This window comes from Rhinatrema bivittatum, chromosome 6 (genome assembly GCF_901001135.1).
Source record: "Rhinatrema bivittatum chromosome 6, aRhiBiv1.1, whole genome shotgun sequence".
Taxonomy (NCBI): domain Eukaryota; kingdom Metazoa; phylum Chordata; class Amphibia; order Gymnophiona; family Rhinatrematidae; genus Rhinatrema; species Rhinatrema bivittatum.
The window spans coordinates 241,285,914-241,301,172 of NC_042620.1; the positions used below are offsets into that span (position 1 = coordinate 241,285,914).

The window sequence follows — 15,259 nt, forward strand, 5'->3', positions numbered from 1 at the left end:
GGCTGGCGAGGGCACACGCACACACACTCACACCTAGTCCCTGATAGATGCCTGTGCACCATACCTATGCATTTTATATATAGAGATGCCCTTTCTTACCCTGGCTCTTGTGAAGTGCATCAGTGCTTAAATCACAGCGCCATTCATATACCTGCAGATCTTACTTGAATGATAGAACAAATAAGTGCAGATGTGATATCATTGTTCTGGGGCTAGTCCTGCGTCTCAGAGGCAGTACCTTGGACAGCATTACAGAGGAAACGGAATCCGATGCCCTGGTGCCTGGATTGGCCAGAGAATGGGGATGGCTGCTGGGGAGAATTGGGGGGGGGGGGGGGGGGGAAGGGTTCCGGCCATCACAAAGCAGACCCCTGCTGGCTGGATTTAGGCACCTCGATTGCAGGGTTCTGAAAGTCTCCCTGGTGCGTGGCTCCCCGCCACAGCCTGCCACTGCAGTGACTGGACTCAAGGACGCTGGGAGGAGAAAGAGAAAAGGGGACAGGTTGCCAGATCCCAGCCCTGGTTCCAAATGATGAGCTGAGAGTATAGAGGAGCAGGAGGTCCCTGTAGGATCCGCCCCCCCCCCCACACACACACACCAAAAAAAAAATATTCTTTTTGAGTATCATCTAAGAGATGAAAAGGAAAAAAAAAAAAGGAAGCTCAGTCCCTCCCTCCTTCCCATGGCTAGTCAGGCATGGGACGTCACCTTAGTTTTCAGAATGCTGCTCCCATTATCTCCGTTTTCCCTAAACCGAAGGAATGTTTTCACCCGTAGAGTGACTTCTCACCTACTTAATTTGTCTTCAGTAAGGAGAATTTTCCTTGCTTCCATGAAATAAAAAAAAGTGACAGATTGCAAGAGAGAAATGCCAAGAGGCTGCTGGTGTTACTTGTAGCATTAACACATTGCTCAGTTAACTGGGATATCACCTCGGAAGAAGACATGTAGAAGAATGGTGTGGAACACAAAATATCATCTAGCAGAGAAAGAGGTTTGCCCAACAAATGCCTTTGTTTCCGCATTCCTAGACTACAATTATTATTATTTTTTAAATGATAGGCTGTTTTATTATTATTATTATTATTATTATTATTATTATTTTTGGGCGGGGGTGGCGGTTATCGAATGAAATCGCAATTACAAAACCTGGAGCGTGCAATGGGGAAGCTGGTGTATTTTACGTTTATTTCAGTTTAATTACCTCGACTCTGGATCACGCACAGTGTCACTTTCAATGACCTCTAGAGGTTGTAATTAGAAGCCCGAGACAGATTGCCCCTTCATGTGATGCATGAAGTTCATTAGGCAGCTTCTAGAGCCCATATTGACACGAAGGGAGCAGAGACTGGTTGTGATTGTGCATATAACTCAGGCGTAATTGACTTGGAGAATTAAGGGGCCTGCGCAGTCAATGTGAAAGAAAATCAAAAGTTTGATTTTTGTCCTTCCAGGCCAGCGAAACTGCATTCTGAGGTCTTGTCGCAGTTGGCTTTGATAAAGGAAACCTTGTTTCATGATGTACGAGCTTGGTTCTTTCAAACCTATAAGAAAGGGTTTGTTCATTGAACATACAAACAAATTACTTTCTGTGGACTGAAATTTAAAGTGACATTAAGCACTGAGAACATCTATATTTAATTATGTTTAAGGGCCAGAAAACAATTTGTACCTTTAAAAGTGTAATTAAAAGTGAAGTTCATCCTGTAGAAAGAATGTAGTTGATTGGAGTTTAAGCTCACAGTTTCCATCTTTGCTTGTATGTTGTGACGCACTTTGTTTAATTGTTAAGAAAAAGCACCCCCGAGAACTAAACTTATTTATATGTTAAAAAAAAAACAAAAAACATTTACAGGTAGAAGGCACAGATATTTTATGAACATGGCTTGCACTTTAGTTTTTTTCCTCTTCAAAGGCATTGGTTTTGTGCTCTGAAAAAAAGAAAGTATTATTTGCAGTTAAAAATCTGTTTAGAAAGATTAAAGTTACAGGGTTTAATAATTGGTTTATTTTATTTAAAAGATCCTTATATACCGCATATACACACATTGGTGGATACTAGTCGGTTTACAATTAACACACATAAAATCAATAAAAATAAACAAAATTAAAACAAGCAAAGAAAAATAGCAAAAGGTACAAGTTACTTAATGCTTTTCTAAGAAAAATTAACTCTGGGAATTTAGAAAGACCATAGAGAATAAGTATGTTTTTATTGCCTTTTTTGAAGTCGTTTTTGGTAGTAAGTTGACGGATATAGTTTGGTATGGAGTTCCATATTACATATTTAGCTGACTTTATTTTCTGGTTTTTACCACAATGCATTGGAATAGTCTGTTCCAGGTCTGGTGACTTGTGAATCCTCCTTTCAAGCGAAAGGGTGCTTGCTGGGCATATGGCCCCCAGGGCAAGGGTGGCTTTCTCTGCCTCTCTTCCCCTTTCATACTCGAATGCTTACAGACTGGCGCAAAAAAGGTGATATGCTTGGCGCCCGGGGTGGTCTCCATTCCTGCCCACTCATTGTGATAACCATGGGTGGCAAGTCAATTGCACGCACTCTGTGGTATACTGAGGACAAAGACGACATTCAAATTCAAGAATGCAAGGGAGTGACACAAGGATGCCAAGTATTTGAAAAATAAGGCTAAAGTCAGAGATGAAGTAGGATTTGCAGTACTGTAGTAGCTAGGGAAAATGGGCAGGCTGGCAAGGCTCTTCGGTGATGCAGTCTATAACGTAGTTTGGACTCCACCCAGCTGGGAACAGAGCGGGGATATGGTGCAGTTAGCCCACCAGAGAAGCAGAAGGCATTACAACGAGGAAAATGAAAGGGGGCAAGAAAGCCAGGAGATTGTTGCCTTAATATACTCCTAATGGGGCAGGAGCCATGGAGAGGGATGTGGCCTATTACAGGGTGCTCCAAATAGACTGGAAAGTCCCTTGGGAAAGCTGAAAAAAGGTAGCTGATGAGCAGAGGGCCAAAGAGCTGCCATGTAGAGCCTGCAAGGGCCAAGAGTCTGCCAGAGAAGCAAAGGCCAGTTGGAGAAACATCCTGGGAAGCCCAAAGTTACCACGTGCAAGAAACCTGGCGAGTCTGAGGCTTAAAGTCTGTCTTAAAGAGTAGCAGGTACAGTCTTAAAGGGAGCTATAGGTTGTTGCATGTACCTGCCTGTACATAAATGCCTACCATATATATATATATATATATATATATATATATATATATATATATATATATATATATGGAACACTACAGTCTGAAGGAAGGACCTGCTTATCGATGAAATAACAGACCCAGAAAAAGAATAAAAAGCACTGGGGCCAACATTTATTTATTTTTTTACTTATTGAAAGGTTTTATATTCGAAATCAGACAATAAAATTGTTCAAAGCTAATTACAACCATTATTAATTTAAAAAAAAAAAAAGCTGAACTAAATTTTGGAACATAAGTTAGGAGTTTTAGAAGTCATTGAGCTTAAATTTAGGACCTAAATTTAGGGCTGTTCTTCATTTGCCTAGATTTAGTCTCAAGTTATCTTCCTAGTTCTGAAAATCAGTGCTAAATACTGACTTTTTCCCCACCCTAACTCCACACCCATAGCCACCCACGTTTTAGGTTCCTTAATTTAAGAGGCTAGTAAAACTAGGAGCCTAAATTTAGGGGCTCAGCTCTAGTAAATATTCAAAGGGCCAATTTAGGGGCCTATCCCTCAAATTCTGGAATCTAAAGCCTTTGAAAATTGACCCGTTTGCCTGGCTGGCTTGCTTGTTTTGGGCTATCTGGCAGTGGTCCAGGCCAGGGTGTGAGCAGTGCCTGTCACACATATGTAAGGTAACTTTCTTATGGATTTTGATTTCTTTACTCGCCTTTCCAAACCCATATGCAGGGCAAGTTAGAATTTCTGTAACAGTTGGTAAGGCCCTGCCCCAGAGAGGGTCTACAATGGATGCCCCCAGCAATGGAAGGCAAATGCATTGCCCAAGGAGCATCAGTGAGATTGATTGTGGAATCGGTTTACCTTTCAGGATCCTGCCAGCTACTAGTAACCTGGATCGGAAACAGCATAACCGGACTTGACGGACCTCTGGTCTGACCCAGAATGGCAAATCGTGTTTTCTTCTGATTAGCAGGATATAAACGTAACAGAAGATTGAGCCCCGGCGTTCCTGGTTCTAAGCTCACTGCTTTAACCTCTCCTCCACGCCAGTCTGTTAATCAGTTTCCCAGCTTGGACTCGCGTTATCCTGATGCATCCAGTGACTTTATGTAAATATACATATATTCATTTTCAGTAGGTATAGTTAGGATTTCCGAGGGAGTGAGCAGATTTCCTCAGCTGACCAAGCGGCCTCGTTGTCCCTAAGTGGTGTCGTCTTTGGTTCCTGGAGGAAGGAGCGCTTTCTTTCAGGCCCAGGAAGCAGGAGGGGGTAGAAGAAGAGCGTGAGAGGGCAGGGGGTGAGAGAGAGAGAGGAGAATAAGGTTGATGGGGGAAAAAAAAATGAAAGGACTGGGGAGGTGGGAGAGAGGACTGGGGAGAGGGCTGCACCTGGGTGGGGGATTCAGGGAGGGAATGGGAATGGAGAAGGAGAATGAAAAGGTTGAACTGGAAAAGGAGAGCGTGCAGTTACTGGGGCACAAATGCAGTCAACATGGACTCCCGCTGATGCTTCCCCCCCCCTCCCCATCAAAACAAATTCTTGGGGGTGGGGGCAGGGCAGTGCTTAGTGATTTACATTTCGTTTCTGGCAGGCAATTCCTTAAGGAATTCTTTTATCTCTGGTTACAATCCCTTACCTAGTTGTCAGAATACATTTTAAATTTGAGCTGAATAAATTGAGAGTATTTAATCATCAGGTACCTTATTCTGAGAGAAGGGAACCAGGGAAAGAAAAAGCATTTAAAGCAATAAAGTGGTTCCTGTATAATGCCTGCCTGGTATCAGAGATTTATGCAAAGCAAAAGATGTAAAGATGAGGCTCACTGTATTTTATTTTCTAATATTTAAGCTGAAGAATCATGGCTGGTGGATTTACGTACTGACGGGGACAAAGCAATTTACTCAGGCAAAAGGCATTTTAATCATACATCCTCTGTGCAGCTAAAAGCTTATACATTCCCAGGGGCATGTTTAGGTCGCTGGAGGCCACGCACGCGTGCACTTTTCAAGCAGGTTTCCACCCGCACAAAAAAGCAAGACCAAGTGACTGTACTTTCCTTGAGCCTGATTTACTCAGCCTTTTTTTACATAGCATGGAGCAAAAAAACCCCTAGTAAATAAGGCTGTTTGTACCCATCACAATTTTCAGAATGGGTCCTTGCATAGTTTCCCTTTGACGACCAGTGCAGTGTTGGCAGGTAGGAAGTGCATGGATTTTGCGCCAGTGTGCACATTTTGAAAATTTTCATAAACACCATCACATTTCAGAAATTTAGCAAAACTGGCTTTCGTGAACAAAACATAAGTTTTTATACTTCAGTCAACAAAGAAAAAAAAGGAGGTCAAAGTTGCTTTCCTTAATGAATGGAAGATGAAAACATAGTTCACACCCACATTTCTTGTTTAGAATGGGGGATATATTTGTACTATTCAAAGTACTGGGGAAGTTTATTTTTATATAGCAGAGGCATTGCTAGGTACTTACAAGATCTGGTGCATGGTCCCATAAGCCCTCCCCCCCTCCCCATTTCCCTCCTCCCCTGAGATTTTGATAATTAACTCAATCATGATCAGCAGTTTTCCTCCCCTCCCCCCCCACCAAGAACAATCCTTTAAAAACACATAATGGGACCTGACATCAGTGATTTCTGTTCTACATTCCCATGCAGCTGTCTTCAGGGAGTTATCGTATATGATATGTGACAGGGGAAACTAGCCTGGCGGGGATCCAATGGCTCTCTTCTTACCCACCTCTTATCAAATTCTATCCAAGCAGAGGCAGGACACCCCACTCATAAGGATTGCAAACCCTCTGAGGATAGGGAAATACGTACAATACCTGAATGTAATCCATTTTGAAGTATCAAAAGGCGGAATAAAAATAATAAAAAAAAAAAAAGCAGGAGGCACTGCTACAAATATTTTGCACCATTGTCTCAAGGTGCAGAGCATTCATGTCAGTGGCGTATTTAGGCAGAAGGACCTTCTATGAACAACAAAAAAAACCCTGGCCAGTTGCAGCCATCTAGTAAGACTGCCACAAAATTATTCAAGAGCATCAATCAATCAAAATCCTATGTGAGAGTGAAATCTGGGATCTATACAAGATGGGACAGAATCCCAATATAAACTCTGCACCTCAAGGTAAAGAGTACAGAGCAGAGCAAGGACATTTCTCTTACCACTCACCATAGGAAAATAATATTCAAATTCAGGTGTTACCTCAGTAACCGAAACACACAAATATTGTAATAATTCAAAACCCTGCAAAAAATGTACTCAGAACTTATAGTAAACCTGCCAGACCATAAAAAAATAACTGCCAAACAGGAACAACCCTACCTATGAAGAAGCAATACTGCAAATATTACACCAGGCCCTAAAACTCAATACATCTAATAGGAAAACTACAAATTAGATTGCTGCAGATCCCTACACAGAAACCACATGCTAGCAGAATACCTCAATTCAATTACATATGCAGAACACACAGACACAAACCAAATTCAGAATAAAGAGATCAATCATACAGTATAAACAGAAACGTGCAGTCAAAACCTGGAAACTGCAACAAGCCAGACTTTGTATGCAATGAAACAATGGAAAAGCAGAAACATTACCATGCTCATAAAACATCAAACAACTAAATAAAGAAATATAAAACATCAATCATAATATTAAAACCATACTAATAAAATAGTACATATTTCAAAATCACTGACAAAAAGAATAACATTCAATAATTAAAACTCATATAAAACTTTTTTAAAAGTTCCCAAATATCAATAAAATATTTCAAAAGAGAACACACATCAAATAACACTCATAATTAAAACTAATAAAGATAAACCAATCCTTTGCTTTCCATACCTGACAACTTTTGATTTCTAGCACCCTGCGATTGCAGTGGATAAGCGGAGGGTGGAGGACCACACAAAATTTATCCTCTGCCATATACAAACATGCCTGTTCTCATACACACTCACACACACACTCCCTCTCTCACACACATGCTCTCTCTCTCACACTCATACTATAATTAATTGTGATTAATCAAGCAGCAATAAACATACACACACTCTCTTTCTCACAAACACAAACATAATGCTCTGACGTGTATTCTCTCTAACACACACACACTCTGTCATATACACACACATGCTCTCACATACTCTCCCACACGCACACATGCTGACATACACATGAGCTCAGTTTCACACACACACATACACATGCTGTCACACACACACTTGCATACACACCTACACACACACATGCTCTCACACATACACATGATCTCACACATTCTTTCACGCCCACTATCTGTCTCACACATACACACACACACATGTTCTTTCTCTGACCCTCTCTTTCTCATTCACACACATTCACAGGCTGTCATACATGCTCTCTTGCTCTTACACATGCTCCCACTCTCTTGTCTTTCTCCCTCACACACACACAGACATGTATGCTGTCACATAAACTTCCTTATTCTCTCTCTTTCTCTCTCTCTCTCAGTCACACTAGGCCTTTTCCTGGTGCTGCTGCATGATGGGGTCTGCAGCCAACCTGCTGGGTCTGTTCTTGGGCCACTGTAGGTTGGGATCCAGGTTGGGATGGGCCTTTCCTTTTCATCGCCTGACAGCCACCAGAGACCCGTGGCACTGAGGAAGAGAGTTGCTGCATGGTTCCCATGTGCACACACTAATGACGCCCCTATAAGACTAGAAATATGTCAGCTCCCTGCTGATATTGTCTGAAGTATTTAAAAAATAAAACCATCTGTGGAATAATTTATATATGTTGTCTTAATGATTCCAGAACTCATATATGTTTCTCACAAATTTGATATTAAGAATAGAGTCACAAAATATACTTCATATTTGGGAGGCTAGATGTAGATTTTTGTAGATTTGTTATTACAAAGCTTGGTGGTAAGATATAGAGGGCCCCAGCCCTGTTTAGATAGCAACATTATAGGCATGCCATTCAGTTCTGCTCCTCCCCCAGAGGCTTGCAGGAATAGATAGTCTGTTAGGTGCAAGGGGGGGGAGGGGGGGTTAGACCAGTGGCATAGTTACAGGTGGGCCTGGATGGGCCATGGCCCACCCATTTTGAAGCCAGGCCCACCCAATTTCGGCCTCTGCCTGGTCATGCAAGGCCAAAAGTAGAGGCAGATCAGTTTCTGCAGCCCTATGCCAGTGGAAAAGAGGCAACATAAGCATCAGGAGCTATGCTGAGGTGCCAGAGAAAGGGCCATTGCTAGGCCAATGTGACCTGCCAATGCTGTGATCATGTATCTAACCGGGCAGCTTCTAGCTGCTAGTGCTGCTCCTACCACCTGTTCAGTTCAATGGTCTGCTTTTTGAACCACTCACACTTCTGTAAATACTGAGCACCCCATGAACATAAGAACATGCCATACTGGGTCAGACCAAGGGTCCATCAAGCCTAGTATCCTGTTTCCAACAGTGGCCAATCCAGGCCATAAGAACCTGGCAAGTACCCGAAAACTAAGTCTATTCCATGTTACTGTTGTTAGTAATAGCAGTGGCTATTTTCTGAGTCAACTTAATTAATAGCAGGTAATGGACTACTCCTCCAAGAACTTATCCAATCCTTTTTTAACACAGCTATACTAACTGTACTAACTACATCCTCTGGCAACAAATTCCAGAGTTTAATTGTGCATTGAGTGAAAAAGAACTTTCTCCGATTAGTTTTAAATGTGCCACATGCTATCTTCATGGAGTGCCCCCTAGTCTTTCTATTATCTGAAAGAGTAAATAACTAGAGATGTGAATCGGAACCGGAATCGGTTTGGATTCCGGTTCCGATTCACATGTGGGGTTTTTTTCATCGGGCCCGATCGCGGTTTTGTTTATCAGCTGCGCCCGAGCCAATAAACAAAAAACCTACCCCGACCCTTTAAAACTAATCCCTTTGCTTCTCCCACCCTCCTGACCCTCCCCCAAAAACATTTTACAGGTACCTGGTGGTCCATTCCCCTTATCATTTTGGTAGCCCTTCTCTGTACCTTCTCCATCGCAGTTATATATTTTTTGAGATACGGCGACCATAATTGTACACAGTATTCAAGGTGCGGTCTCACCATGGAGCGATACAGAGGCATTATGACATTTTCCGTTTTATTCACCATTCCCTTTCTAATAATTCCCAACATTCTGTTTGCTTTTTTGACTGCCGCAGCACACTGAACCGACAGTTTCAATGTGTTATCCTCTATGACGCCTAGATCTCTTTCTTGGGTGGTAGCAGCTAATATGGAATCTAACATTGTGTAACTATAGCATGAGTTATTTTTCCCTATTTGCATCACCTTGCACTTATCCACATTAAATTTTATCTGCCATTTTGATGCCCAATTTTCCAGTCTCGCAAGGTCTTCCTGCAATTTATCACAATCTGCTTGAGATTTTAACTACTCTGAACAATTTTGTATTATCTGCAAATTTGATTACCTCACTCGTCGTAATTCTTTCCAGATCATTTATAAATATATTGAAAAGTAAGGGTCCCAATACAGATCCCTGAGGTACTCCACTGCCCACTCCCTTCCACTGAGAAAATTGTCCATTTAATTCTACTCTCTGTTTCCTGTCTTTTAGCCAGTTTGTAGTCCACGAAAGGACATCGCCACCTATCCATTGACTTTTTACTTTTCTTAGAAGCCTCTCATGAGGAACTTTGTCAAACGCCTTCTGAAAATCCAAGTATGCTACATCTACCAGTTCACCTTGATCCACATGTTTATTAACTCCTTCAAAAAAAGTGAAGCAGATTTGTGAGGCAAGACTTGCCTTGGGTAAATACATGCTGACTTTGTTCCATTAAACCATGTCTTTCTATATGTTTTGTGATTTTGATGTTTAGAACACTTTCCACTATTTTTTCTGGCACTGAAATCAGGCTAATTGGTCTGTAGTTTCCCGGATCGCCCCTGGAGCCCTTTTTAAATATTGGGGTTACATTAGCTATCCTGCATCTTCAGGTACAGTGATTGATTTTAATGATAGGTTACAGATTTTTACTAATAGGTCTGAAATTTCATTTTTTAGTTCCTTCAGAACTCTGGGTTGTATACCATCCGGTCCAGGTGATTTACTACAAAAAGCAGATCATTGTACCAAATGGGAGGGGGGAGAAATGAAGTCAACAACTAGAAGTTGGAGGGTTTGAGCAATTGCTCGTTTATGCTGGAGCACAGAAGAGGGTGGAGAAGGATATAAGGTGCAAGCTCTGAGAAGTGAGGACTCCATGGAAAGAAGGAACTCTGGGGAAGAACTAAGTGAAAGCTTAGGGACTAGGGAGTGGAGACTTCGGGGGGAGAATGGAAATTCCGGAGTGGGGTGCGTTGGATGTTAGAGGCTCTGGGGAATGGTGTGAAAGTGGATATCTGGATTAGGTGAGGTGCATGGGGAGGAGAGACTGGGAACTTGAAAGGTGAGTAGGAGGTTAATGAGAGCTCAGGGACTGGTTGTGGATTGTGAAGAAAGAATAAGACTGAGGAAGGTTTTGGGGAAGAGTGGGTACTGAATGAGGAATTGGGGAACAGTAGGATTGGGTGGGAGAATGGGGAGTCAGTGAGAGCTGAGGGACTGGGTATGCATTAGGAGAGGTGGGAACTCAAGAGATTGAAAAGGGACTAAGAAAAGTGGTGGGGAAGTAGGGACTCTGGGATGGGGGAGAACAAGGACAAGAGACTGAGTGGGGAATGGGAAGGTAATGGGTACTTGGCATGTGGAAGGAAGCTTATGGGTTGTTAATTGGGCAGGGAGAGTATGAGTGGGGAATTTGAGGTGGTGCTATGAATGTGAGATGGGTGTAAGAAAGGGGGCTTAAGGGTGGGGAGGAGCTGAAAGGTGGCATGAATGACCTGGGGTGAAAGATAGTGGAAAAGGATGGGAAGAGGGGGCTGGAGAGGGGTGAGAGACATTGGAAAGGTAGGGTCTCTGAAGGGAGTGAGAGAAGATGGAAATGGGGCTGGAAAGGAAGTAAATAGGGTGTAATAGAAGGCTAAGTAGAGGATAAGAGATAGATGAAAGGAACTGGAGGCAGGGAAGGGAAACAGCAGCAGGGAAGGGACTGGGGCTGGTGAGAATATGAAAGGCAGAGGAAAATAGATGAGGGCTAAGAAAAGAATGAGTATAGACTAGAAGTGGCAGACTAGAGAATGAGTGAAAGGCAGGGGGCTAAGAGTCTGGGGAAGAGAGAGAGACAGAGGGGGAAATGGAAGGGGGGGAAGATAGGGAGATAAGTCTGATAGGTAGGTGAAGTGAAAAGAGGGATATTAAGGACTACAGTAATGAGAGGTAAATAAGAGAAAATGGATGAAAGAGACATGAAAGATCAATGTCCGAGACAGATGATGAAGAAGAAATGAAGAAGACAGGAGGAGAGAAAAGAAATGCACCATAGAAAGAAGACCCTGGAAAAAGAGTTAAAAGAAGATAGAGGAAAGTGGGAGAGAAATTGGGTCCAATGCAATAAGAAAACTAAGATGCTCAAACAATAAAGGTAGAAAAAAGCATTTTATTGTCAATTTAATGACTGGAATATGTTAATTTTGGGAATGTGCAACTTTGATATCTTTATATTTTGTTTAGTTCAGGAAAAAAAAAGCATTTCTGTTTGTTTCCAGTGTACTGCATGCAAAAATGGCTCCTTGGGGTTTCATGTTGAATTTTTGTCTACATATTTCTGTTTCTAGTTTGTGGTCCCTTTCTCTGTATTAGGTAAAGGTCGGTTTGTTCTGTGTAGGAATCTGTAGCAGTTCAGCTTGTTCAGCAGTATATTAGTGTTCCAGGACCTGGTGTAATATGTTTGCAGTGCTGTTACCTATCCTGTCCCTAGCAGTCTTGTGCACTCTCAGTGCCCCTCCTCCATCAGCCTGTCTCTCACGTATCGAGGGGAGAAGGAGCATTGAGAGAGGAAGAGAGAGACCAGAGTGACTGCTTCGGGGGGTGTGGATAAATGTATAAACAGCATGGTCATATTTGTATGTCTAGTGCCCTGCCAAAATATGAATTCTGGCTACACCACTGGGGTTAGACCATGTGATTAGGAGGTAGGGTAGTTTTGATTTCAAGAAGGAAGGACGTGTTTCAGTGTGCTGTCCAGAGTTAGGCTCTCAGTTTAGCAAAAGAAGGCAGAGGCACTGCCCTGCCAGTTCTTGGCGATAGGCTGAAGGGAAAGAGAGGGAAACAGGGTGATTTTTTAAATTTTTCCTAGACTGAAAGTGAGGATTTTGGCTGGTTTGACCTGCACCTTCTGGGAGGCTGTAAGGACCTTGTACACCCCTTCAATCCATTAAGAGGAGGCTGCAGTGCCCAGCAAGGGAAACTCCTGTTTGGTATTTTTTTCTAATTTGTGGGAAGGAAAGTGTTTTTGCTGCCCTCATCCCCTTCTTTGCCCAGCAAGAGAGCTATTTTTGAAAGAGTGAGAGAGAGGGAGGGAGCCTGTGAAGGAACCTGTGTGTGTGTAAGAGAGGGGGCCTCTCTGAGTGAATGAGGTTGGAGCCAGAGCCGGGCCCTGGATCGAGGAGGGGGGGGGGGGGGAGGTCGGCGGGTGCAAGGCAGAAAGTTTGCCTAGGGTGCCTAATACCCTTGCGCCTGCCCTGGACTCAAGCAGCTGAAGATCAGGAGTGCCCTTCTGGAGTCAGGTACTGTTGGGAAAAGGGACATCTGCCCTGGTTAGGATACCCCAGCCCCTCGGGACAGACATTCATTCCACACTGTTAGGAATGAGGTAAGCAAGAACAAGGTAAAAGTAAAAATAATATGTTTATTGATATACAATCTTAGTAAAAGTATTGATATTGATATACAATCTTAACAATTCTAAGCATTAAAGATATACAGTTCTAAGCATTGAAATAGTGCTAAGCATATACATATGTGTGTACACTTTATCTCAGCCAATACTCACAACACCCTTTTAGTCATCAGCCTGGAAAGGAGAGAGCGCATCACAGACGAAGGGGTCTCATCACTTTGCACGTCTGCAAAGGAGAAGCATCACTTTGCATGTCTGCAAAGGAAGAGCAGGTTTCTCTCTCTCTCTCTCTCTCGGCCATAGCTGTTTGTCTTTTATAGCCTAATGTAAACAAGTGTGCGTGTCAAACTAAACTGTGTGTATGTGGGCAGGATTACTCAATATCCTAGAATCAGGCCTGTGTCAGCAGTCCCAGTCTAAACAATGCATTCCAGACTCAAGGATGGATGGTCATCTTTTCTCTGGGCCAAAAAACATGCTGTGCTTAGCTGATTCTGCAGTTTCCCTTACACACACCATGGATGGATTACAAGTTCCAAGTTTCAGTAAAAAGGGACACTTCCACAGAGGGGTACATCATTTCAACTGGTACTATATCAAAGACAAGGAATCTGGATGTATTTGGACATTTTATTTATACACTTTATTGATTTTCATATAATCAATATCCGTAAAATTATTATTTTAAACACCCATCCTTTGAGTCCTGCCTGTTTTGTCCAGGTACCTGTCCTGGAGAGTAAGGGTAACACACACACAAGATTTCCATTGCTGAGGCCATGAAGGTTATCCTTTACCCCCACAGAAAGAATCCCTCCCTGAGAGAAAGAAGAGCTGGGGGAAAAAAACAGAAGAGCTAGCCCACGGAAAGAAATTCTTTTATGGCCCTTTGGGATCAGCACTATTCTCCGAAAAAGGTTTGCACTCATTTGACCCAGCATGGTGTAGAACCAAAAGTTTAGAAAATAAAACCTGACTAGGATAAGGAATAATATTTTACAATTGGCTATGCTTCTACATTTGGCAGTTGGACTATATCTGGAATAATTGGGCAGACTAGCTGGGCAAATGATTTTTTTCTGCTGCCATCTACTATGTTACTGTGTCATCTTCACCATCTTTTATAGACTGCCTGTCTGAATTTTGCAATTCCTCCAAAGCAGTGCACAATTATTTAAAAATCTGAATACATTTCTTAATATAACAAACATGACAACATTCATATACATAACATTAACCTTTGCCTCCTAATAATCAACCTCATCAAGCTCTCTCACCTTCCCCATTCATCCTGCTCAAAAACAATGCCCCAGCCCACCATAATAGCCTAATTCCCTCCATCTTTTCTCAGCCTAAACTATCTTCTAGCCATTATTACTTAATACTAATACCCCCAAAAGAGCCAGTTATTCCGTTATCTCTAATTGATTCTCACGCCTATTGTATCAACTCTCTAAATTCCCAATTCCTATTTCTTCTATAACATTATGAATCTTATCTATAATCATTCTCATCTGTTATATATACCAACTGACCTCTAACCCTTCTCATGAGGAGACGTGCCAAAGAAGTCACTCAGCATCCTCAGCATGTCCTATGCTGATGTCTGCTGACTCATCTAGATCCTTTCCACTGCAGATATCATGGTGACAGCGTTCTGTTGGTGAAGGAAGGCTCTTGCTTGAGTTGTGTCTAGCAAACCGCCTATAAATTCCAGTTGAGATGATGGGCTCAAGTAGGACTTCAGGTAGTTGATGATAAACCCTAACATCTCCAACATGATGTACTCTAGACCAGATAGGGAAACACATACACCCCCAGTTTATGCAGATGTACTGCCACCACAGCAAAACATTTGGTGAAGACACGTGGGGCTGACCATAGGCCAAAAGGCAGCATGTGATACTGGGGGTGATGATCTCCCCACAACAAATCTGAGATCCTTCCTGTGGCAGGATGATATCTCTATGTGGGTGTAAGCATCCTTGAGTTCAAGAAAGCATAGCCAGTCTTCTTTTTTAAGTAAAAGAACCAAGGTGTCCAGGGAAACCATCTTGAATTTTTCTCTTTTAAAAAAATGTGTTTAAGGCCCTTAGATCTAGGATGGGATGGAGTCCCCCTGTTTTCTTGGAATCAGGAAATGCCTGGAGTAGAATCCTCTTTCCCCTGCTGGAACGGGTTCAGTGGCCTTGGTCTCCAAAAGGGAGGAAAGCGCATTTTGAAGCAGTTCCTGATATGGTGAATGACCCTGACTTGGGTCCGGGGGCAGATATGGCAGGAGACCCAATAGATGTAATTT

General features: G+C 42.5%; 1 protein-coding gene and 1 long non-coding RNA gene across 3 annotated transcripts in view; one reads left to right on the plus strand and one right to left on the minus strand.

Moving 5' to 3' along the window:
- The window catches only part of HS6ST2 (heparan sulfate 6-O-sulfotransferase 2), a 710,565-nt gene that overhangs the window by 382,945 nt on the left and 312,361 nt on the right, over nt 1-15,259 (plus strand). The gene's annotated exons all lie outside the window — the stretch shown is intronic.
- On the minus strand, nt 1,177-13,239 carry LOC115094039. The gene is made up of 3 exons (XR_003857481.1): nt 13,114-13,239; nt 1,674-1,932; nt 1,177-1,545 (listed from the first exon to the last, which is right to left on the minus strand). It is a non-coding gene; the product is annotated as an uncharacterized LOC115094039 (long non-coding RNA).